At 45.4% G+C, this 24104-nt stretch overlaps 1 long non-coding RNA gene across 1 annotated transcript; it reads left to right on the top strand.

Moving 5' to 3' along the window:
• Positions 1 to 1253: 1253 nt before the first annotated feature.
• Positions 1254 to 6419, top strand: LOC140631223 (uncharacterized). The gene is made up of 2 exons (XR_012028846.1): positions 1254 to 1437; positions 5814 to 6419. It is a non-coding gene; the product is annotated as an uncharacterized lncRNA (long non-coding RNA).
• The last annotated feature ends 17685 nt before the right edge of the window (positions 6420 to 24104 follow it).

Below are 24104 nucleotides of genomic sequence, written 5' to 3'. Positions count from 1 at the left end.
AGAGACTGAATTGCTAAAAACAACTCCATCCTTTCAGACTTTGAAAACAATTCCTCTGTGCACCTTTGTTTTGAACTCTTATAAATATTACCAGATCAATTCTGTGGGGATGCCGCTTGCTCCCGCCTCCCTTTGACTCAGAGGAGAGTCATTTTGGAAAGTTCCAGCCAAAGCGGTGGTGCCCTTTGTGAGTTATAGGCTTGAGAAAAATTAACGTGTTTGGGTTTGCTTGTTTTGTTTTGTTTTTAAAAAGTCAAGACCTTTTTTCCCCCAGCTCCCCATAAGTCACAAATAGCTTTTCTTTCAAAGTTCAACCTTGTCAGGCCGTTAATCCTCCATGAGGAAAAGTGCATGTGATAGGTTTGGAAAGGTTTAGCTTTCAAATAAGGAAGTTATTAACTTTTACATTCCTGTTTGGCGCCTTCTCAATGGTTCTAGAAATCTCTTGGGGACTAAATATCCCAGAAGCTCCTGAACTGAGGCAGCTGCAAAAAGCTTTTCCCTCTATGACCACCTGCTCTTCGCTCTCTACTTTCTCCATTAGGAGAGAAGGCGTCCTAGCAGGAGAAGTCACCGCAGGGCACAGGGCAGGCCAGGAAGAGGACAAGCTTCAGAAAGGACCTTCGGGGGCTGACCAGCCTTCCCGGATGAGATGCATAGCAGGTGGGTCTCAGGAGACTTCTACTCATGGAGGCTGAGGAGCGTGATTAGGCCTTAAATATTTTCGGGCACATTCCCCTTCAGCTTCATCATCCAACTGTTTCTAAGGATATTACTAAACCAGACTTTCCAAGGCTACTCTGGAAGGCATGTGGAAAACAATAGGGACTTTCAATCAGAAGACCTGCCTTTGAAACCAAGCTCCAGTTTCAGGTAAATCAACACTCCTGAGCTGGTATTTCCTTACCTATAAAAAGGGTATAATAAGGTTTTTAAATTGGTAATAGTTGGTGTTTATCGAGTGCTTACTGTGTGCCGAGCACTGTGGGGGGTTTTTTGCTGTTTTTATTTAACCTTCCAACAATCCTAAGAGGCACACACTGTCATTATCCTCACTTTCCAGCTGAAGAAGCAGAAGTTCACAGAAAGAACTGTTTGCCCAAGAGAACAGAGAGCCTTTCCAGAATAGTGCAGTTGAGCCCATTCACTTCGCCATGAAACATACAGCCTCCTGAGGTAACGAATAGGAGAGTGTCTTGGACATTCTAGAAGGTTGCACAAAACCATTATTTTTCAATAGGTGGCATCCTGAGTAGAATTCCAGACTCTTGAAGTGACCTCAGATGAAACCCAGCAAGGCAGAAGGAGCCATGAAGCCCTGGCAAGTGATTTTGTGTAACGTGGTGCTTCTTAAACTTTAGCATACTTTCAAAGAATCACAAGGAGGGGTTCCTAAAATATAAGTGATTGGGCCCCAAGCCCAAAGTCTCTGCTTCGGTAAGTCTGAAGTGGGGCCCAAGAATTTGCATTTCTCACAAATTCCCAGATGGAACTGATGTTGCCGACCAGGACTCCACTTTGGGCACCACTGGTGTAGTGGTTTAGAACATGGTTCTTGGGACCAGGAGTCCATTTTGCTCCTTGTTGACTGCAGTTCTCCGGGTCTCGATCTTCTCGTCTACAAAATGTGAAGAAAACTAATATTTACCTTAGTAGTGAGATAAGGGTGAGGGTAGAAAGCATATGACACCGTTAGACTCAGATCTAGAGTTTAGGAAGCATCATGGTGGCTGTTGTGCATGGGGGCCCAGCTTTGTATTCTTTACAGAATTTAACCATTAAATCCTGAAAGAGTTAATTAAATAGACCATTGTAGTTTTGCCTTTCAAGATCTGTAATTTCATTTTTCATTGAAAGGGGGACGAAGTAATATTACCATGTTGTATCAGTCAGGGTCTCAGCAGGAAACAGATGGTAGACTCAAAATAGGAAAGCTCCAGGAGGGTTTATTTACAAAGGGGCTGTTTCTAATGTGTGGGTGTTGGGAAACCACAAGGGATAGTACAGTAACCTGGAGCTTAATAGTAGGTAAGGTGATATCACTCCAAAGCCATAAGGAATAAGGAGGGAAGAAGCAGTTATTGGAGCCATGGTGTGAAAGAGCTCTTTAGAGTATGCTGCTTGAAAGCAGTGATCTTGGATCAAGGAATACAATCAGTAGACTGCCCAGCAGGAAGAGAGCCCAAAGAATTAATATTCACTCTCCTCCCTCCCTCCAACACCTGCCAGAACTCCCAACTAAGTGCAAAGGTGGACTCTGTTCAGTCCAACAGAAACCAAACTCAACTGCAAGCTGGAGACCATGGGAACTAAAGGAATCCAGCAAACATGTGTTGGCATGTATTATATCATTTAATCCTCCTGCCAACCCTATTTTCTGCCCGTTTGACAGATGAGGAAACAGAGTCAAACTAGTGTTAAGTAACTTGACCAGTGTCACACGATTTGGAAGTGGCTGGGTACTCAAAGCGAGACAATCTTCTTCTGGAGCCTGTCAGAAGAAACTGAAATGTTTATTCTTGGTCAGTACAAAATCAAATACTGTAAATGGTGGATATTATCTAATAGTGGAATCTAGGGCCTCAGTGACCTCATCTGTCTTGTTCAGCTTTAAAAAGAAAAAGAAACAACTTTTTCTGTACACCACTATTATAGGCTGGTAAAATATGCATATGGCAATTGATAGAGTTGGCAATAATAGGACATTAGGATGATGAATGATTTTCTTTTTATTTTCCTCATTTCCTGGAGTTCTGTAACACGGCCAGATTGAACTTCTATATTTTAGCCTAAAAGCAATCAAATAAAAATTTTAAAAATAAGGTAAAATGAAGGCTGAACCAGACAATTGCTAAGTTCCCTTGAATGTTTTATGAGCCTACAATCTTGATGTCAATCTTTCTATCTCTCCTCTTTTAATATTAAAGCCATCCTACAAACATGAATAAAACTCCACAGAATCCATGTCAAGCCTGTAGGTCTGATTGTTTAAAAAATAAGATAAAATAAAATAAAATAAAATAAAATAAAATAAAATAAAATAAAATAAAACAAAACAAGACAAAACAAAACTAGGGTGGTAGGGGTGAAATTAAAGAGGTAGGACAAAAATGCAATGAAGCCACCCAGAGTAAAAAAAAGTTGTTTTTGTCCTCTGGCTACCTCTGATCCATCTTCTGTAAAATTTCTGTGACTTTTAGAAAGGTCATAGAGATTTACAATAGGACTGGACAAAAGTAATCTGGGGAGATAGCGTGCTGTTGAGACATCCCCAGTAGAAGCTGCTGCTGGAAGCTTTAGTTCTCAAAATGGGAATTGGAGTGTCCTGAGATGGGCCTCTTGCTTGGCACATGGGCATCACTAACCATGGCAATAGGTTCTGGAAAGGCATCCAGGGGAGGTCTGGATTGAGATGGACCTGAAGGGATGGATCAAATGTTGTGTGACTGGTACACAAGTAAGAGAATTCCAAGTGGCAAGACTACTACAAATCAAGAAAGGACTGAAGCCAGAAGCTTGGGACAAAGATTAGCTGGACTGAAATAGCTCATAAAATGCTTGCAGGTCATGCAAGGGAAACAAAGTCAGAGAGATCGGGTGGCGCCGTGTTGTGGAGGAGCCCGAAAATCATAGCAAAGAATCACTGGAGGTGATTGAACAGAAGATCTGCACTCCAAGAAGAAAATTTGGACAAAATGTGAAGATCCGATCTATGTGGAGACAGTTAGGAGGCGGGGGGAAACCAGGCAAGGTTATCTCACTGATCTTAGCAGGAAGTGGTATGTCCTGAACCAAGCAGACAACAATTAGATAACAACTAGATGAAGAGATCAAACCTAGGAGCTTTGACAGCCTCTGTATGTTTCACCATATTGAGTGACATCTTCTGACAGTCGAGATGTGTACATGGCGCTTACCGGGTAGAACTCAGCCCACGTTATTCTCAGCGTGGTGCGAGGTAAGAGAACATGAGCGAGTTGCTAATGGAAAGGTATGTAAATTCTCCCCAAAGAAGTTTGCACCCACAGAACCAGTGACACAGTAGGTGACCACTTAATGACAGGCTTCTGATTCCCCAAAAGGTGATCCCTAGGTGAAACTGACCGGGAGGTAGAGCGGAAATCCCACGTATATTCCTCTTCCTTGACACTTATGGTTGCTGGTATCTGTGAGGCTCCATGAACCACCACTCACTTGGAATTCAACCATCTGCAAACCCGAAACCATATTTGAAATTGCTCCCACATAGTACACAAACAGGCCCTTAGAGCGATTAAAGTCCTGGGCCTCTGCTCTCTTGCAGACTAATTGGCCAACGTGCAGCATGCAGTGTTGTGAGTCTAATTGCTCCGGGGGCAGCAGGCTCTTTAGGCCTCCTGACCTAGATCCACCGCATGGAAATTGCTCACCCACCACCATCTCTGGTGAGCACGTCGCCCCGGAGAGGTCCCGTACTTCATCGGTCAGGTGGAGACCTTGCCGCCCCGTGCTGTGGCAGGCAGCTGTTTTCCTCTTTAATTGTTGAAGATTAAGGTTTGCAAACCAAAAAATAAAAACACCTCCCCCGGCAATAATAGCCAATCAAATCACAGGCCTTGGGAAGATGATGCATATACATGTATACCCTCACATTTCCTTGCGAGGCAGTAGCCCTCCCCTGAGTTCACCTGCCTATCGTGCGTTTGCGCTTCCTTCAGCTCCTTGTTATCCCTTTATCTCTTCCAAAACAGCCAGGGAGGCTGGGGACTCTGTCCTCAGGGAATGTGTGTTTTTTCACTCCCTCATGTAGTCAAAAAACCTATATCATTCCAATGTCCCAGTGGTAAGCACCGTGTTAGACACAATGATGGATAAAAGTGGAGATTCAAGTGTTAGATCACTTCTAAATGAGAGGAATCAGGGAAGTCAACTTTGAGCTGCATTTCAAGACTAGGAAGGATTTTAACAGGCAAAGATGAAAAAGAGGACACTCTTTGGTGGAGAAATAGTCTCCTTAAAAAAAAATCAGGCAAATAATTACAAGTCATATTTGGGGCCCAGTATGGTAAGCCAGATTGGGAGCATCACATGAGCAATTACATGCAGTTTATGCCTGAATTATGTGAATAGATGAATAGATAAATCTTGGATTGTTTGCATGACTGATAGAACAGCAATAACCCTTTTTATATTTTGTGGAAAATGTGCATGATCTAAAAACACTTCAAAGAGTTAACTTGGTTGCAGAACAATGTGCAAAATCAAATTAAAATTTAAAACACACACACATACACACAGATTCTAATTGTCCTATAAAAGGAAAGAATTGATTTATCAGCAATTGTTCCTAATTAGACAAGTCCACTCCACTGTCTGGCTACCCAGCTGGCAGACACAATAATCTTTATGCATCCACACTTGGCAAAAATGAGCTACAGTTCATTTTCAATTTCCAAGTTTGATTTGAAAATATATACACCCCTTTGGATCTAATGAGATACAATCTGAATGATAAATATCAGTTGATTAATGTATACAGGGCTTCGGTTTAATAACAGTTTAACAAAAAATTATTTGGTTATTGTTAAATCTTAATAAATGTTTTAAATAATAAATTGGCCCGTATTAACGGCTGGCTATTAGCTCTGTTATTTGTTATTATCTGGTCGCATAGCGCTTTAGATTTAATACGGCATTTATCACTGTTTACTTTCACAGTTATTGCTTACACCTAATACTGCATTTCTATCCTCCAGATTTTCAGAGTTCTCGTCTAATATTAACAATGACTTCTCTCTTTTCCTAAACCTCTGATGACCGCCACCCAAACACAGCTATACCACCGGGCTTGTTCAAGTACCTACCTACTCAAGTGAAGAATCTGCTTCCAGAATTCTATCAGACTCTTATCTTTCTAGGTCATGGTTTTGACTTGGTTTCCATTTCAATGATGCTTCAGGATTTACTGCAACCTGCGTCTCCTTCTGGAGATAGGCGCCTCTTGAAAGGACTTCCTGCATGATGCTCACCATGAATGCGAATTCCTCTTCTGTCCTCTTATTGTGATGAGGGGGTTGAAGGGCACATTTAATGAGAAAGAACCTGTGCTATCACAGCAGAGAAAAGGGCCCATCAAACACATGACGCTAGATCTGATGGGACTAGATCACAGCCCTCTACTGGAGCCTCTTTCTACTTGAACCCTTGGAACAGGTCTCTGTTCCTTTAAGAGCCTCCAGTGAGAATTCAATAATTGTCTCTGTGGAAAGTACGAGTTCCCCCTAGTGCAGCATGATAAATCTTGGATAATAATAGCTCTTTCCAAAATAATCCTTAGACAGAAGCAAAATCCAACTGAGAAGGTTGTTCAGAGTCAAAACGTGGGACCTGGATCTGTCTTTTATTTAGCTCTATAAATACATTGAGTGTTTCTTTTGTCACTGCTGTTGACATAATGTATTATTATTACTATTCCGCTATTATTCCCTTAAATGCCTATATTTGTGTGTGTGTGTGTGTGTGTGTGTGTGTGTGTGTGTTTCTGTTTTTCTATTTCAGGTCTTCGTTCAATAGGCCAACTGTCCACATTTACCCTTAGTCCTCTGCTGGCCAGATTGTAGTTCTAAACCTCTCCACTTTTACTACCAAGAGTCAATACCAAATTTGGGGAGATTTCTAGAAACATTATCCAAAGGAGGGGTGGAGCAGACCCAGGTTTCAAAATTGCCCTGATTTTCACTCCATGATGGTGGGAATTATTAGGGACAGGTGTCTGATTATTTTCAGACATAATCTCCATATTTGTTATCTTTTCACAGTATAGAACAAATTGAACTTCTTGTGTCTATACACAGAAACCCTCAGAATGACCTCCAGCTCTGTTCTGACTATAACTCATTGTGATGGTTCATTTTATGTGTCAGTCTGACTGGGCTAAAGGATAGGTACCTGGTGAACGTTATTTCTGGGTATGTCTGTGAGGGTCTCTGGAAGAGATTACCATTTGAATCAGTAGACTTAGTAAAGATCTCCCTCACCAATGGAGGTGGGCATCATCTAATCCCTTGAGGGCTCAAACAGAACAAAAAAAGGCAGAGGAGGAGCACATTTTCCCTCCTCTTGGGCCAGGGTGACCATCTTCTCCTGCCCTCAGACATCAGAAGTTCTCAAGCCTTTGGACTTGGAGACTTGACACTGTGGCCTTTCAGCTCTCAGGCTGAAGCCTCAGACTGAATCATATGATCAATTCTCTTGGTCTACAGCTTGCAGAAGGCAGACTGTGGGACTTCTTGGCCTCAGTAACCACATGAGCCAATCTCTATAATAAATCTCCTCCAGTGTATATCTACATGCATACTATTGGTTTTATTTCTCTGAAGAATTATGACTAATATACTCATTATCTTGGATTGGCTGGGATTGGTGATAGTGTGATTTACTTGGCAAAGTTATGGAAGCTTTACCAATGGAGTGTGCAAACAGAGGGTGACTCACCATGCAGTTCACAATCACGATGCTCTGTGGATATGACAGCACCTTGAGGAAGACCAGGCACCCAATGCTGAAGACCTCATGTCCCTGACATTGCTATACCAAGATCCCCCTGCTGTCTCAGGGGGCACAGCTACCCATAACTTACTAGGTTAGGCCCCATCATCAGACACATTAAGCATAAAACCTAAGTTTCTAAGACCCTGGGTTATTACCTCATCTACAAGTTCATACTTTGCCTCTTTTTTATTTATGGGACAAACCAGAATCATAATTCTATTTTAAAATATCATAAGGCAGATTGTTTCATTTTCCTTCTTTAGAGTGTAATTATTCCTAATTCCACAGTTACTTTGCAAAGTGACAGTGTAGTGATTAAGAACACTCACTTTTAGAAAAATTTTTCCTATCACCAAACTCTATAAAAATTTAACTTCCTCCCAAAAATTATGACGTTGTTGGGTAGTTTTTATTAGACAATTTTGGGGACTTGAAAATTCTTTGTGACTAGTTCTCCCATACTCCAGCACATATATAATTATAATTAATTGCTTCTCTGCTCATTTCCTCTTTCTCTGGAAGGAAAGAAATAGTTTGGGGGAAAATAAGAACAGTAGGAAAAGCAGGGAGGGGCCCTTTTCTTTGTTAATTGTATGGGGCTGACTGCCTGTCTAGTGTACAATAAGCATTTCAACCAGTCCATCTTTTCAAATCCTGGCTCTACACAGCTGGACTGTGCTATGAGACACAAACTAGAAGAAAGGCCATGGTATTGCATGGCTTCAAAACTAGCAATCTGTGTCTCCCACTCTCTGTATCTCTCTCTCTCTCTCTCTCTCTCTCTCTCACATACACACACACAGAGTACACACACGGATTAGGAATTGAACTATCCCAGAATCTGTCATGATGCTGGATGATATGTGCTTTATAAGCATGTGCATTGGCAGGCCCATGCCCTTGGCCTTCTCTGAATCTCAAGTCAGACCTGAATCTGAAGCCAAGCAAAACCTTGGAAAACTAGAGGCTGATCACTACGTTGTGTGTCCCCTAGAAGCCCTGGGATTGTGCACACTCATGGTTTGGAAAATCAAGCTGCAGGTCTAGAGCTTCACCCCAGTATGAGCCTGTGAAAGAAGATGAGAGCTAAGATTCAGATGCCCAAGGAGCTCATGGCCTCAGATGAATAGACTTACCTGGTCATCAGCTTACTCCCATCACCACAACAGAATCAGCTCTGTTCAGGGGCAGTTGTCACAGGTTAAGAAGAGACCAATAGGCCTTATTTATCTAATGCAGTAAAAGGTCTATAGAAAAAATACATAGTCTGACATTAGATGGAGACCAGAGAGATGAATAAGTCCCCCTGTTTGGGATTCTTAATTATCTGAGGCTCAATCAGATCTGGTTAACCCTCCCTTCATTATTTCTGACCCCAGCTTGCTGACTTCGGACAATGGAATTGGAAGCTGAAAGCTGGATGAAAGGCAGGGGTACATATCCTCAGACTATTTCTAGGAGGAAGTGCCAGGGAGAGCTTGTGAAGCTTCCGTTTTAGCAAGCCCAAGAGGTAGGATAATAATAGCTCACGGCTCTGTGTGTGTGCGTGTGTGTGCCAAATGTGCTGAGTGCTTCTTAGACATTAGCTCATGCAGCCTCCTGGTTCCCCTAGTGCAGCAGGTGAAAAGTTCTGATGCCTCTTCCACATGCATTGAACATCAACAACCAAAGTGGAAAACCTCAGAGAAAGTCACCAGTGCCAAGCGAGCTGTTTCCCTCGGCAACACCAAGATCTAATTAACAAACACGGATTAAATCTCTGCTCTGTGCCTCAAATTGCTCTGAGCGAAATAGACACACTGGGAAAATGGGAGATACAGCCCTTCTTCTTGATAATCCAACTCTTTGAGGTCAGGAAAGAAAGCAGTATATATATGTCAAGCATCTAGGGAAGAAAAGAAGACAACATGGCCCCATGTAGGAGAGCCGGGGTATGGGCTATAATTGCCTCTGAAATCCTCATGCTTTGGGCTCCAAGGACGGCCTTGGTAGGAGACTGTTGTGTTTCTTGTTTGAATGCTACAAATAAGCCATGCGGGACCTGTGGGCTCCCGTGTAGAACTGCTATCATGACTTTGACTAGAGTAAGACTTGTGTGGTTTTGTTTTTGAGACTCCGAAACTGCTCTCAAGACTTGGTCTCCCTTGAAGTCCTCCAGCCCAGCTACCACAAGGACAAATGCACGTCCTGAAAACTGCTTATGGCCCCTCAGAGACGCAGTTGGAGCTCCAAATGTTCCGGGTGGGCAGCTGATGGCCTCCGGTTGGGAGGGCGCACGTCTTCCCGTGAACTTGCACGCCGCGGTTCTTCCATTAACGAGCCCATGGGTCAAACCGGGAGGCAAAGGTGGAGCACGACTCTGCACCGCCCTGGCCTCTCGCCTTAGGGGTGCGGAGGGGAGCCCCAAGGGCCCAGCTGGGCGGGAAGAGGTGTTCCCCCCCTGTCTCTCTGTCAAAAATAAAATAATAATAATAATAATAATGTTGATGATGAAAAGCCCATTATGGCTTGAGGGTGAAAATAACATTTTCATTCTAAAGTCTATATGAGGCATCAAGACATCTTCCCGCAGAAAATGATGAACTTGCACATCGGGAAGTGCAAAGAGTATTTAATCAAAGCCTTTAAGAAGATCAAACCTAATCATGAGATGTTAAAAAAATATACAAAAGCAGATAAGAAGAGGTTTTGGCTGCATGACCAGAATCTAAAAAATCAGAAAAGAGCCTTTTAGGTTCCTCCATGAAGAGGGAAATATGTCATTTTTTTTTTTTCTCACTCAGCAATCCAATTTACTCACTACAGTGGGGACGAGATAGGACTTAAATAGCATGGCCAGCCAGACAGCCTGGAAAACTGAGATGCTCTCACCAGGCTCTTGTTCTCCACATGGTTCATTATCAACTGTCCCCCTTTCCCTATTTTGATTCATTTTATACATAATTCTTTAAAAGAGGGAAAGATAATAGAGACATTCCACAAGCTACCAATGAGTAGGCTCCATGGAAAGCGTAAGCAAGGTCTCAGAAGGATGTGGGGGCCCATCCTGCTGGCCCCTAGAGAGGCCCCAGGGTTCAGGGCTTCACCTTTAGGACCAGACCAGGGTCAGCCTCACAGAAGACCCAGTCTGGACAGTGGGATACAGAAGCACAGAGAAAGCCTATGGAGCAACCAGGGGTGGAAACATCACCACGAGGACAAGATCAAGGATTTAGGGTAGGCCAAGATGTTAATACAGTGATGTGTGGATTTGTTACCATTATTAATATGTCAGCGTGATCGAAGACCATTAGTACAAAATGAAGTATACCAGGGACGGTTGTACAAGAGGGAACTATACCAATAGCTACCATTGAGCATTTATGATGCGCCGAGCACGACCTCAGCACTTTTGTACATCACATCTGATTCTGCCAACAACCTCCCAAAGTAAATACCCTTTAACTCATTTTGTCCAGAATCAAAAAGTTTAAATCACTTGAATGATCTAAGTCATAGCTAGGAAAAGCAAGACCTGGAATCCACCGCAGATCTGCATCATTACAAAGGCTTTGCTCTTTTCCTTACTGAATAATGCCCACCTCTTTTAAAATGTAAACATCTCTTTCTCTAACCACCTCCAAAACCAATTCTAGAAATTTTACAGAAAAGTAGTTGCACTTTCAAGCATACATTCTGCAGGCAATACTTGGTATGCATTCACCTTCATGGCCCTTAGCAATCTCTCTGCAGCCCCAGAGGCTGTCATTCCTCATTGCAAAGGACTGCTATCAGAAAAAAAATCCTGAGGAAAGCAAACATGAGCAATGGGCAAGGCTTCACACACTCTCGCTCCCACGACACCGCTGAATAGAAGAGAGAAAGAGCGTCAACTAGCAAGTAGGCTACAAGATGTAGCAGCAACCTCCATCCCTCCTGGCATCCCCTCAAGCTCCTTACCCTTTTGTAATATCCTCTTCTTCCAACATGTGTTCCAGACAACTGCTTTCCTGCCATTTACTCACCAGCCTTCCTTGATTAAGACAGCTGCTGTAGTTTCTTCTGGTTTTATGATCAGAAAATCATGGGGCGATTTCTCAGGCTCCTCAATCTGCTAGGAATGGCTCTGCGTCCAGTCTGGTGGACAGGTAAACACGTAAAGTGCACACACGTAAAATCAGTGCGTATAAGGAATTTATAAACATATAGATGTGTGAATAAATAGAAACATATAAACCATATATGATATAAGCACACGCATACATATGTATTAATAGTACTAATTACTATAGCATAAAAATGTACAGAATTACATGACTAAGAGTATGGGGCAAATAGAGGAATGGAAGCCACATGAAGTTACTCAAAGAGGTTTTACTTATGGAAGGAAATGAGTTACGAGCAGATTTTGAATGGAAGAGAGAAGATAAAATGAACACTCTCACAAGTAAAAGTAATCACGTAGCGATTCAGGGAGAATGTAGAACAAGAGTTTTGTTTTTTGTTTTTAAATTTATTTCTATATTTGAGAGAGAAAGAGAGAGAACACGAGTGATGAGAATGGGGAGAGGGATAGAGAAGCAGACCCCCCAGTGAGCAGAGAGCCGGACTCGGGGCTGGATCCCAGGACCCTGGGATCATGACCTGAGCCGTAGGCAAACACTTAACAGACTGAGACACCCAGGTGCCCCAGAACATGAGTTTTGATATGTTTATGTTTTAGCTGAGGACAAATAAATAATCCACATTAATAGAAGAAAAATTAAAGGAAATAACATAAGGAATCCTATAAAATGCCCCTAAGTTTTGTTCTCTCCATGACCTCTTTCTTTCTGACCACCTCCCAGGAGAAAGACTACTCGATGGGGGTTGGGGGGGGTGGGAAAGGTCCCAGAAGGAAGGCTGGGCTTTCGCCCTTCCTTAGCTTCCTGTTCCATCTTCTTCTGAGCCCAGGTCATCCCGAGGGAAGGCCAGCAGGGCACACGATTTTTGACCCAACATCACTTTGGAAGTCACAGATGTGCCCCTCCTACTTGGAAAAGGGTAAAGGTGAACACAAGAGGAGGCATAACGTCTGCATGTGCCTCCATCCCGCTCCTGCTCACCCTGACACCTCTGAAGGAAGTGAAAACAGGCAGCAAGCAGCCTTTTGGAAGGGAGTGGGTGCTGGTTTGGCTCTGCCTTCTGAGAGCAGCAGGGTGTGACCCTGGTGCCTGAGCTCCCTGGAAGGACACGAGTCCCTGCAACTTTGAGATAGCTTTTTTCACTCTCCTGAGAACAACATGATCTTACAATGAGCATGATTTTATGATCAGAAACTATACCCGAGGGCTAGCACGCTCTAAAACTTTCATCGAGAAGCCTCCTACCACTTTGGGGAAGTTGCCTTTAATCTTTTCATATCATATATACAGACAGAAGCACTTAGAGATTAGAGACCCAAATCCTGGGACACTGGTGACCAGATTGGGGAGTTCTGGATACCAGGATATTTAGAAAGTTGTTATCTCCACATTGCTTCTTGCTGCTTTCTCATTTCGGTAGCCAGATCTGGCTTGGGGGGAGAATGCTACCCAGGTTCACTGAGTGCCTCTCTCCATTAAACCCCTCCCACAGCCACAATCTGCCTTCAGGGGACACGGTACTACTGTCATTACTTTACCAAGGAGGAAATGAGGGTACCTAAAGTCAAAGCAGTCCACAGGAGTTTGATTCAAGGGTAGATGGCTCTGACCCACACCCCAGATTCCCCACCACAAGATGTTGCAAAGATGAGAACACAGCATAAAGAGGTGCCTCCTCTTTAGAAGGCTCATGGGATAAAGGGATGTCCAGAAAGCACAGGTTTGAGGAGTCAAGCATTTAGGATAGGTTGATCCACATTGTGGGAGCAGAACGGGCCGCTGAGTTGTTGGAGGGGACAGAGTGGTGAGGCTGGTGCCAGCGGCGTCCCAGGAACCATACTGTGCCCTGTTGGGCCCCATGGATGCCACCTGGCTAAAGACCCAGTCCCTTAGATCTTCTGCAAAATAGCAGAGCCAGAAACTGGCTTTGGTGTGTCCTTCCATCCACTTCACTTTCCTCTCCACCTTCACTTCCTCCCCCAATATGGATTTCAAACTCTTCCCCTATCTTCTTTCTCTCCACATTGAATTTCTTAGATGTGCATGGCCTTTGTTTATGCTCTTCCCCTAACCTTGGGTCTTCTAACTATTGCTCCTTCTCCATTCGGTAATATTCCCTTACTTCTTGCTCTCATTTGCCATCCATTTTTCTCTCCTAAGATAGCAAAAGAACAAAAGAATGAGAATGGGAGCGAGCCTTTGCATCTCCCTGAATGATTCATTGTTTGAGGTTTTTTATTACATTCTTTGAATGAGCTTCATAAGATCTATGGTAACTAGATACCCCATTTGTGTCAAATGTTCTTTTGATATGTTAGCACTGTCTCAATGAGCATTTCAGAGCATCTTCATCCCCCTTTTCTCTCTGTCACAAGTCCGATGGTTAGGCTTCCAGCTAGAGAGAAGAGAAGAAAGGAAAGAGAGAAAAAGATTTACAGAAGGGCCAGCCCATTCAGAGAGCAGGCCCTTGTATTCCCCAGGCTATTCAGGCCTTTGTATTCCTTTGGGAGGGCAGGTGGGTAGGGAAGAAGGTCAAGACACGCCACCCCAAAATATGGCACTTTAGTATATTGATTACTTTGAGCTGAAGACACTTGAGAAACTGCAAGTACAGGAAGGGCTCTCTGCCCTCCCCTTTTCTACCCAAAAGCAGGTCATAAAATTTCCCATGAGACAGAAGCCCTCCCTGTTCCAAGAAAAGAAGAACATTCTTATCGCCAGAGACAGGGAGTCAGCAACAAACTGGATCTGCCCAAACAGACCTATCAGAATAACCCTGATCTCCCATTAGTTTCTCCCACATATTTCCTAGTCACTGTGCCACAATTTTCCACCCCTAAAAGCTTAAATCCCTTTTCCTTTGCCTTGCCACTTCTTCACAAATTTATCTTTTTTTGTTAAAAAGGTATATAAACACTCTCAGTCCTAATTGCTCTTACCAGTCTTCATTCTTCCCATGAAGGTTTCCCGGTGCATGTAAAAGTATTTAATAAAATGTGTGTGCTTTTCTGCTCTTAATGTGTCTGTTGTCAGTTCAATCCACAGGCCCCAGCCTCGGGATGAAGAGGGTCGAGGGAAATTCTCTTCCTCCCCTACAGCAGCTGTGCGTGTGTATGTGCACATGCACGCACACGTACTCCGCAGAGTCTGAACATGTTGGAGTTAGAAATGTACAGAATCACGTGGATCAGCCCTTTCATTTCAGAGCTGCAGAAACTGAGACCCAGAGAAGCAAAGTGACTTGAGGGAGATCACACAACCAGCTTATGTTCACACTGGGACTGGAATCCGAGCTCTCTGCCTCCCGTTGTTCAGTGTTCTTTCCACTGACTGACCCATCTAGAGATGGAGCTCGGAATCCTTCTGACTTTCCCTTCAGTAATCATTTTTGGCTCTATTATCCATGAACTTGTCTGAAGTCTTCTTGAAGCTATTTCTGTTTTCAGTGTCGTGCTCCCGAGCAAGAGCCTGAAGCCACTGGGACAGAGGAAGAAGGGAATATGAAGGGTTTTATTTTCATACTCTCTCAGATCCATGGCCTCTTTCCTTCTGAGAGAGTCAGAGGCCTTGCAACTTAGGAGACAGATCTAGAGGTGAAGCACTTTGTTTTGGGGGGGCCTCAGTGCAAGCTGTTAGAATTTCCCAGGAAATGAGTTACCATTCATCCTGCAGGTAGAGGTTGGCAGCAGATAGTGATACAAGGGGTAATCTGGTCTGACTCTGCTCTTGGCTCCCTGTCTGGTTCTTACATTATAACCATCAACAAGCTTAGGGTCACAGTGGCTGGTCAATGGTTGCCTCAGCTGGGGACCCAATTTACATCAAATCTTTATCAGGCCCTGACAGACAGACATGGGGCCAAACTACCCACACAACTAGCCTCTAAATACTATGAAAACTATCTGGTGGGAAACAGCTGGTTCCTTTTTTGGTACAAGATCCTGGGAGAGGCAGGAATACAACTCCAAGGTCCTGATTCCCAGGCAACCAGAGCAAGGAGGGCTTTGTTAGGGAGAGGTCTGCTTTGTCCTTGTCAGTGGAGAGATTTTTCAAATGTCTCTTAAAAATCAAAAGTTGGGAAAGGTCTCCTTTTTAATGATCTCAGCCCCTCTTGTTAATTTCCAGGCAATGTGGTCTTTCATCTTAACTCAGGTTCAATATAAAGGGGCTTTGGATGGATGGAGAAAGAGATAGGAAGAAGATAAACCACAGGACCAGGAGCTGGATTCTTTCCATTTAAACTACGAAGATCCTGGTGGCTTGGGAGACTTGTATAATTAAAGGGGCCTATGGATGCAAAAAACTGGGGTGACCAGGGTGACCAGGGATGAGGAAGTCTACCTAAGGGGTGGGGGTGGGCGGGTAAGAGACTGCGGCAGTAAAGAGAGATGACAGGTCTTGCCACAGGTAAAAGAACCAAATTGTTCCCTTTCTTCTTAAGGAAATTATCATTTCAACTTTGCTCTGTCTTCTCTGTGACCATTTAGAGGGAGGAAGGCTCCCAATCTGCATTTAAATGGAATGATTTCAGGAAGCACAGAATAGAGTGTAGGCTTTTCACCCGCCCCTTCAGGAAAGGGCCTTAGTCGCATTAAAATTGACAGCTGCTCTTTGCAAACGGAGGGCAACACTCACCCATTTCCAGTGGCCCTGACCGACCATAGGCTGTTGTGATTTGGTTTTGGGGATGGAAAAGGTCCTTTGCTCAAAGGAAAAAAAAATCGAATGCTGTCTGGAATCCCACCATTTAATTTAATTGAACTTCCTCTTATGTTGCTTTGATCTGGTTTTAAACAGCAGATGTTCCAGAAGGGGTAAAACTCTAACCTGTTATCAGCCATTTACATCTAGGTATGATGGGGGGGGGGGGGGCGGCTTCCAGAAGAGGTTTTTGTTCCTTTCACAAATGTGTGAGAAGCAGCTCAGCCAGGCAGGCGTTGCGCTAGTTGCTGAGAATACCGAGGTGAGCAAGGCAGGCCCACAGCCAGGTGGTGGGCTTTGCTGCTCAGGGTAAGGTGAGAAAGGGAATCTCAGCTCCATGGCAGGAAACGGGGAGCAGGAAAGGGGATCTGGGGAGCAGTGAAGACACACGTTTATGAGATTTTTATGATTTTTCCATTTTTGGCATGGGCTAGTGTTGTCTCTGATAGATGATGGCTCCCCGCCCGACTTCTGGGGAAATAAGGCACCTGTCCTTACGCTGCTATCCCTGAAAGAAGAGCAAGGAAAGAGGGACAGGAGCTATTCCCATAAGCTAAGATTTTCTTTCAATGTCTCCTCCCTTCCCCCACCCTCAGGGCCAATTCGCTGCCCAAAGAGACTCCTGTCCTCTTATTAAAATCTCCCCTCCAGTTTGCTTGGTCAGCACGTGAAGGACCAAGGAATGTGTCTTTTCATTAAGATTATTTCTATTTCTGACAGGCCCCCGGGTGGGTCATGGGGACAGACGCCTCTGTCCAGCACTGACGGATGTCCTCCTGCCACCATCGCTCTCGGTAATTACTTTTGGAGCTGGCACTTCACACACCTGCAGTGCCTGTGGGCCCGGGAGGTCCCGCAAAGGCCTCGGAGCGGCTGCTGGTGACACAGGAGGCAGTGGTGGGTGGAGGGCTGTGTGGAGGGGCACGCACTGTGCGGTGCCAGCGTGAAGGCAGGGTGAGTAGGGGAGCCCAGGCAAGCACCGCATCCTTGGCTTCCAGAAGAGATGAGTCAGGGCTCCCTGAGGGGTGAGGGGGATGGTGGCACACAACTAACGGCCTGGAAAATTCAGCACAGAAAATACCTTTCAACAGGCCGGGCTTCTCATTTGCCCCCTAGAAAAGATCTTTATTCCATTCTTTCCTCCTGAGGAATGAATTCTGAGCTCTGGCTTTGCTACTCAGGCCTGGGGAACAGTTAGAGGTGTATTACAGAGTCATGCATGGGGAAAGGCGGCTGGCCAGGGGCTGCTGGAGTGTTGGGGACAGGAATCCATTCAGAACTTCCCAAGAGGGTTGCCATCCTTGCCCCTCGCCATCTGGTAGGCCATTGCAAGAAGTTGGGATTGGCCAGATAGATGAGTAGAATTTCCAGGGTCCAGGTTGATGGTCATGTGGATCAACATCTAGGCCAAAGCACGCCTCACAGCCTGATGACGTTGATCGGGCCTGCGTTCAAGCAGGAAAGAGCTTTATTATGATTATTTTTCTTTTATAGCTGAGTTACATAAGATCCCAAGCAACTACATGATTTTCCCAAGGCCTCTTCGGGTGGAAGAGGGGGCTAGAATCCAAGTCTTCCACCAAGCCCCAGGACTGGGATCCTATGAAGCCCTCGCCTGTTTAGGGCTTAGATGATAAAGAAGTTCAGGGCAGAGGAGCCAGGGCCGCTGAACAACCATGCTCAGTTTCTGGGGAGGAGGAAGCCCCCGGAGGTCCTGCTCTCTCGGACCTGCAGCGTCCTACTCGCCCTCATTGGGCTGCAGTCTGTGGAGGCTCTGCAGGGAAGCAGGCGTCCTCAACTGAAGAGCCACGATGGAGCTTCTGCAACGCTCCTCTTGGGAACCAAAAAAGACATTTTTCACAGTTGTTTCTCCTCCTACAAATGATCTCTAGCTTAAGACAGGTGCCAGAAACTCACGGCCGCCAAGCCAACTGTGTTGGTTATCCATACGTTCATTTTTGAGCACTCTGGGGCAGAGGACAGCTGGGGGCCACCAAGGGGGCCTCGTGGGGGACCTAGAGATGAATGGGAGCGGACCCAGCCCACCAGGAACTTACCACCCAGCAGAGGTGATGGCATCACCTCCCTCTCTCTCCAGGAGCTAATCTTTTGGGAGCAAGCTCCCATCATAGAGCGTCGTGTTTCACAGATGTCACGTCCTAACTCAGTGCAAGCCCACGAGGTCACACGATGTACCCGAGCGGTGATGCAAAGCTGGTTCTCTGCTGGCAGAGCCTGTGCCTTTAGCCCTGCACTGCACACAGGCAACCAGGCGATGCAGTGGGGTGGGAGCGTCAAGAGAGCATCGTGGTGTTCAGGAACTATTTCTCACTCCCCAGTCTCCTGGGAGAGGAGGTTGTCCCTCCTCTCCTTCCAGGGAGGAGCATCCCAGGTTTTCTGCCTCCTAGAAGTAAGACAAATATTTAAACTAAGAATGGGCCTTAGAGGTAGACTAGTCAACGAGACCACTCCCGCCCCCAAGTTTACAAGGAAGGAAACTGAGGCTCAGCTCAACTTCTCATGGTCACGGTCAAAGGCAAAGCAGGAACCCCAGCCCAGCCCTCTGTGTTCCAGCTCCCTGCCATTTACCCACTGGAGCTAAACCAGGGAAACACAAAGTCAGACTTCTTAAGGAGACTGGCTGGCTTTAGCAAGTGCCATCTAGTAGGTCAAACCGGGGATAAATAGAGAAGCAGTGATTTGGGAGTCTTAGCTTCTGTCAATCTCACCTTTTTCCCAGGCCTGACACTCGCCGAACATCAGATTCTGAAAACTCCCATTTAAAGGAAATCTCTCTCGGCTGATTAGCGCTGTGCTTTATCCTAACCAACAGCCTTTATTGAACACACCCTGCTAAGCTAAAGGTCTCTGGAGAATTGATTGTACAGTCCTTGCTCTCCCGTTCAAGGGAATGAGTCTTTGGCAACACCTGGACTGGAATTTCTCTCTATGGTCTGGTTTCCACACTCCCTCTTGTCAACCCCATCAATGAATGTGTAGGGATGAGCCATTTGGGGATGTTTTGAGACCGACCAAGTCTGGCAGTCTGGAGTGTGTGTGTGTGTGTGTGTGTGTGTGTGTAAAATTAACTCCTGCAGCCACAGGTTTTATGAATGGGGACCCAGGGTCATGCTGGATTTTGAGTTTGGAAAGGATGTATTATTACCTAGGGTTGTCCTCAGTAGGAGAGGTTGTGACAATAGCAGGGAATGTGGAAGGGACAGAGGTGGTGGAGATAACATCTCCACCCCAAAGAGCAAAGAGGATGATTTACAGGCCCGAGAGTCTAGTACCTGATTCAGCAGAAGCTCTTTGTTTGATTGCACCCAGGGAAATTCAATCATTCCCGGGACGGGCCTTTGCCCAGGAAAGGTTGGGGGTGGGGGTGGGGGGAACCAGGCTCTTGTTAAGTTAGGATGAAATTGCTGATTTCAGCAAATGAAAACTAAAGACCAATACTGGTCTCTCATTTGCGGGTGGGGAGCTGAGGTAATTCAGCCTCCCCAGTGAGGAGGGTTTGAGCGGGATGAGGGTCTGGCTGAGCTTCTGGGGGTGGTGATGCTTCAGGCAACTCAGCCTTACCTCTTGGACTCTGACATTTCAAAGGACAGGTTTCTTCCTGGGGCTTATTTTCTTTCTGAGTCGGCACAGAGGGGAGAGAGAGGGTAAAGATGTGAGCCCAGGTTTCTGGAACTGTTCCCCAAGGGTTGTCTTGTGCAGGTTTTGTCACAAGTGGCAAATCTGTTAACTCTGGCCATGTGCATTGGTGTCACCTCATCCAGCTTCGTTTTGGAAAGCCTGGATATATGTCTACTCCCTCCCAGCCCCCCAGCAGCAGATCCCCCCCCACACCACCACCACAAGGGCAAGGGCATGTCCAGGATCTGGGGTCCCCCTCTCCCGGAAGAGCAGAAGACGGCTGCCCTAGTATAGGGGCAGTATCAATTTTCTGTCTTCAAGGATCTCCATCTCAAACCCAAATGTAGCTTAGGCCAATACCTCAGCAGGCAACACATTAGCTTGGCTAATAACAATCAACTGATATTAAAAATGAGGCTTAGCATCCGCAATAATGATATTATCCATCGAATAATTACCATGTGCCAGGCACTATGCTAAGCTTTCCACAACATCTTTCTTCCTTCTTCTCTTCCTTTTTTCCTTTCTTTCTTTTTTTTTTTTTTTTTTTTTACCCTCACCACAGCTCTGAGGCCGGTACTGCATTTTATACTGGGAAAGGTTCTGCAGGACATCTGGGCTCACACACCAAAAAAGTTGGAATCAGGATCGAGACTTAGGTAGTCTATCTTGCCCTTTGCCACAGATGCTGAGGGTTGCAAAAAAAGTGGGGGGGGGACACCAGAAGTGGGGAAATTTTGCCGCAAGGAGACAAGGAAAGGAACAAAAGAGAGTGTGATGTGATGGAGCAGTTAATGCGCTCAGGGTGGCACAGACCCTGATTCGAATCTCAATTCTGATATCCTTGTTCCTGCTTTGTGTGATCTTAGGTGACTGGCTTGTCTCTATTGTCAGTTCCCTACCTGGTAGACAGGGATACTGATGCCGCCTTCCACCCACCTATTCTCAGGTCTCTGCTTAGGGGTTTCTTGCTCTTGGAAGCTTCCCTGACCTTTCACCCAACACCCATTTTACCCTCCTCTGAATATATGATCCATGCAGTAGACACATCATGCTTCCTCAAGCACAGTCTGTGAAGACAGGGAGCGGATCGTGTTCACTGTTCTACCCTCAGTACCTCCTAAAAATGAATGAATGAATGAATGAATGAATGAACTAACAAACAAGCAATGGGGATAAAATAACCTGAAACACAGAAGACATTCAGGAGATTAGCTCCACCTGCCCCTTGGCAATTTTGCCTTCAACTTCAATGTCAAGGCTGAGAAACACTGTTGCAAGGGGACAGCCATTAGGACAAAGAGACTTTCACTTTTGACGTTTCCCAGTGTTGGGAATTCTGGTTCTGGGACTGGGGCAGAAGTGTCAGGCACAGTGGTGATGTGGCACTCAGAGAGTGGAGTTTCTCGGCGCCACCAGTGTCTTCTTCAGTCTTGCCCTTGACCAATCATTCCATGAATGTTGAGTTGACTGAGGTGACATCTCTCTCTTAGTGTGTGTGGTTACCAGGATGCTAACCTCATCCTGAGGCCACAGAGAGGAAGGAGTCTACGTGGTTCAGAGTTGACAGGCCACAGAATAAGCACAGCCTGGGGAACAAGGGGGTCTCTGTGGAAGTGGATACAGGTGAGTTGGTGGGAAGGGTCTGACACACACAGCCGACCAGGCCTTGACACTTTCTGAACCTGAAAAGGAAAAACCTACAGGTAGCACCCCAGGAAGGTGTGTGGGGCAGGTGGATAGGAGAGAGGGTCAGGGCCGAACAGGCCCATCCTGCAAGAGCCCATGCTGCCTCCACACAGGCAGAGAAACCTCATAAGGACCAATCCCTCTTCTCCACCTTCCTTTCCTTCCCAAATTGCCCCTCCAACCCCCAACTAGTTCACCTCCACATCATATGCTACCCATCAGGCTCTTGCCTCCACAAAGTGCTATGTGGTAGCAAAAACAATAAAAGCTAACATAAAGAAGAGAACATAATGTGCCAGGTCCTGATCTGAGCTCCCACAATAACTCTCTGAGGTAGGTACTATTATTCTCCCCATTTTTACAGATGAACAGAAAACTGAGGCACTGAGAAGTTAATTAAGTAGCTTGCCTAAGGTCACACAGGTGGAGAAACCTGAAATCAAGCCCAAACAGTCTGGCTTGAGAGTCTATGCTCCCAGAAGATAGAGGAAGAGGGCACAGGAAAGGAGAGAGGAGATTATGTATAAACAAGTAAATGAAGACGTCCCTGGGCGGGCAGCGTGGGTCTTTAAAGGGATGTGCACCTGTGTCTCCCACTCACTACCAGGGTGTTACGGTGGTGAGGGAGCATGATGTCAGAAACGTGCCTTTCACCTGGAAGGCAGCCAGTGGTATACTCTGTCCTCCAGGTAAGTGTCGAACCTGTCCCCTCCCCTGGCAGGCCCAGGGTATAGAGACACCCCTCGGCCAGTTGGTCCAGGGTTCTTCAAAGATGATGTAAGTGAGCTGAGACACTGAGCCTCCCAACACCCACCCTTCTTCCTCCTACACACACACACATGCCCGTGCACACATGTGCATACACACACACACACGCACATGCACACATGCAAACACTTCTACCTTAAGCCTCACCACAGGTGTCAGCGGCTCACCTTCACAGGGAGTGGAGCTGTTGCTGTGTGCCACGGGGACAGCCTCCCTCCCATGCACCTTCCTCACCCGAGTTGGCTTTTTGACAATCAGGCAGATATTTTTCAAACCACTTTTGTTTTTTACTGAACAAAGAAAAAAAATGTTCCTGTCATTGTTCACTGTGCTGTTCCTTCCTCCTATTAGCTCTGCTGAGATGCACCCAAAGAAAAGAAAATACAATTGCATACAATTAGCAATGGAAATTATTAATAGGAGCAAGAGATTCAATCCATTCTACAAGTAATTCTGTAGTGATTTTAGTAATTGATAGTAATTAAACACTAATTAATTCATTTCCCAACTAATGTATTTACTTTATTTATGGGGTATTCACTTTAATTACATTTGTTTGCATTCCTTGGGTTAAGTAATACAAATTTGCTCTTTTCTGAAAATATTTATTTGGGCTTCTTTAAGTCATTCTTTGAGAACATGTGGGAGCAAAGACTAATTGCTTTGAATTGCAGCAAAGCACATTGATTTCTTCCTTTGGAATGTGGAGCTAATGGAAAGTGAGGCTTGTGGCCTCCCCCTACCAGATGAAGCCTCACCTCTGTTCTCCTAACTTGCGGTCCAGCTGTCCAGCCACATTCCCCGTGAGTTCTCCTCAGAAAAGACCAAAATGATGTGGAAATGTTCCCCCAGGGAACTGGAATGCCAGGGAATGAAAATCCCATCCCTGGGCCTCATGTTGACATGAGTAGGATGACCCTACGGAGCCAAGGCAGGCATGAGTCTGTTCTTTGGATTGAGTGGCTATTAGCTGTGTTGGCGAGTCTCCCAGGACCAGAAGTACAGCACAAGCACCTGCTCCCCATCCAGCCACTCGGCCGATGCTCACATGTCTCTATCAACTGGTCATATCGCCTGTGTGGACAGTTCTTCTGAGGGGGCACTCTCCCCACTCTTCTGTTTCTGGACAGCTCTAGCTATTAGAAATTCTTCCTCACACTGACCTCAAATCTGTTACTTGGAAAGTATCTTCTTCCCTGACTACCCCCTGACCCCCAACTATTCAACCCACAGGCCACAGAGAGTAAATTCAATCTGTTTCAGAGGTCAGCCCATCTGATGCTTGACAGTTAACATGACAGCACCAGATACTCCAATTCATTCAACCATTCTCATGTAGAATGTGTTTATAACCCTGCAGGATCCTGTGGACCAAAGGAGGTCTAGCCTCTTTTCATCTCCCCTAAAATATGCAAATGGCTATGGTCTGATGCTTACAATGGAAAATGGAAATGACCTCTCTCAGTCAAGATTCTGTACTTCTATTAATGAGGGACTTAGCTTGGGTTGGCCACATAAAATAATGACCCATTTGAGTTGTTGGCCCTGCTAAGAGCAAGAGTAGTGTGCTGAGTGTTTCTGAGGTCTGTTACGAATACTGGCAAGGTCAAAGCGTGAAAGAGGCTCCCAGTCACAGAAGAGGTTTGGAAAGCCGAGCCCTGGCATCAACCATAG

The sequence above is a fragment of the Canis lupus genome, chromosome 3 (assembly GCF_048164855.1).
Source record: "Canis lupus baileyi chromosome 3, mCanLup2.hap1, whole genome shotgun sequence".
Taxonomy (NCBI): domain Eukaryota; kingdom Metazoa; phylum Chordata; class Mammalia; order Carnivora; family Canidae; genus Canis; species Canis lupus.
This window is presented reverse-complemented; position numbering and strand designations above follow the sequence as displayed.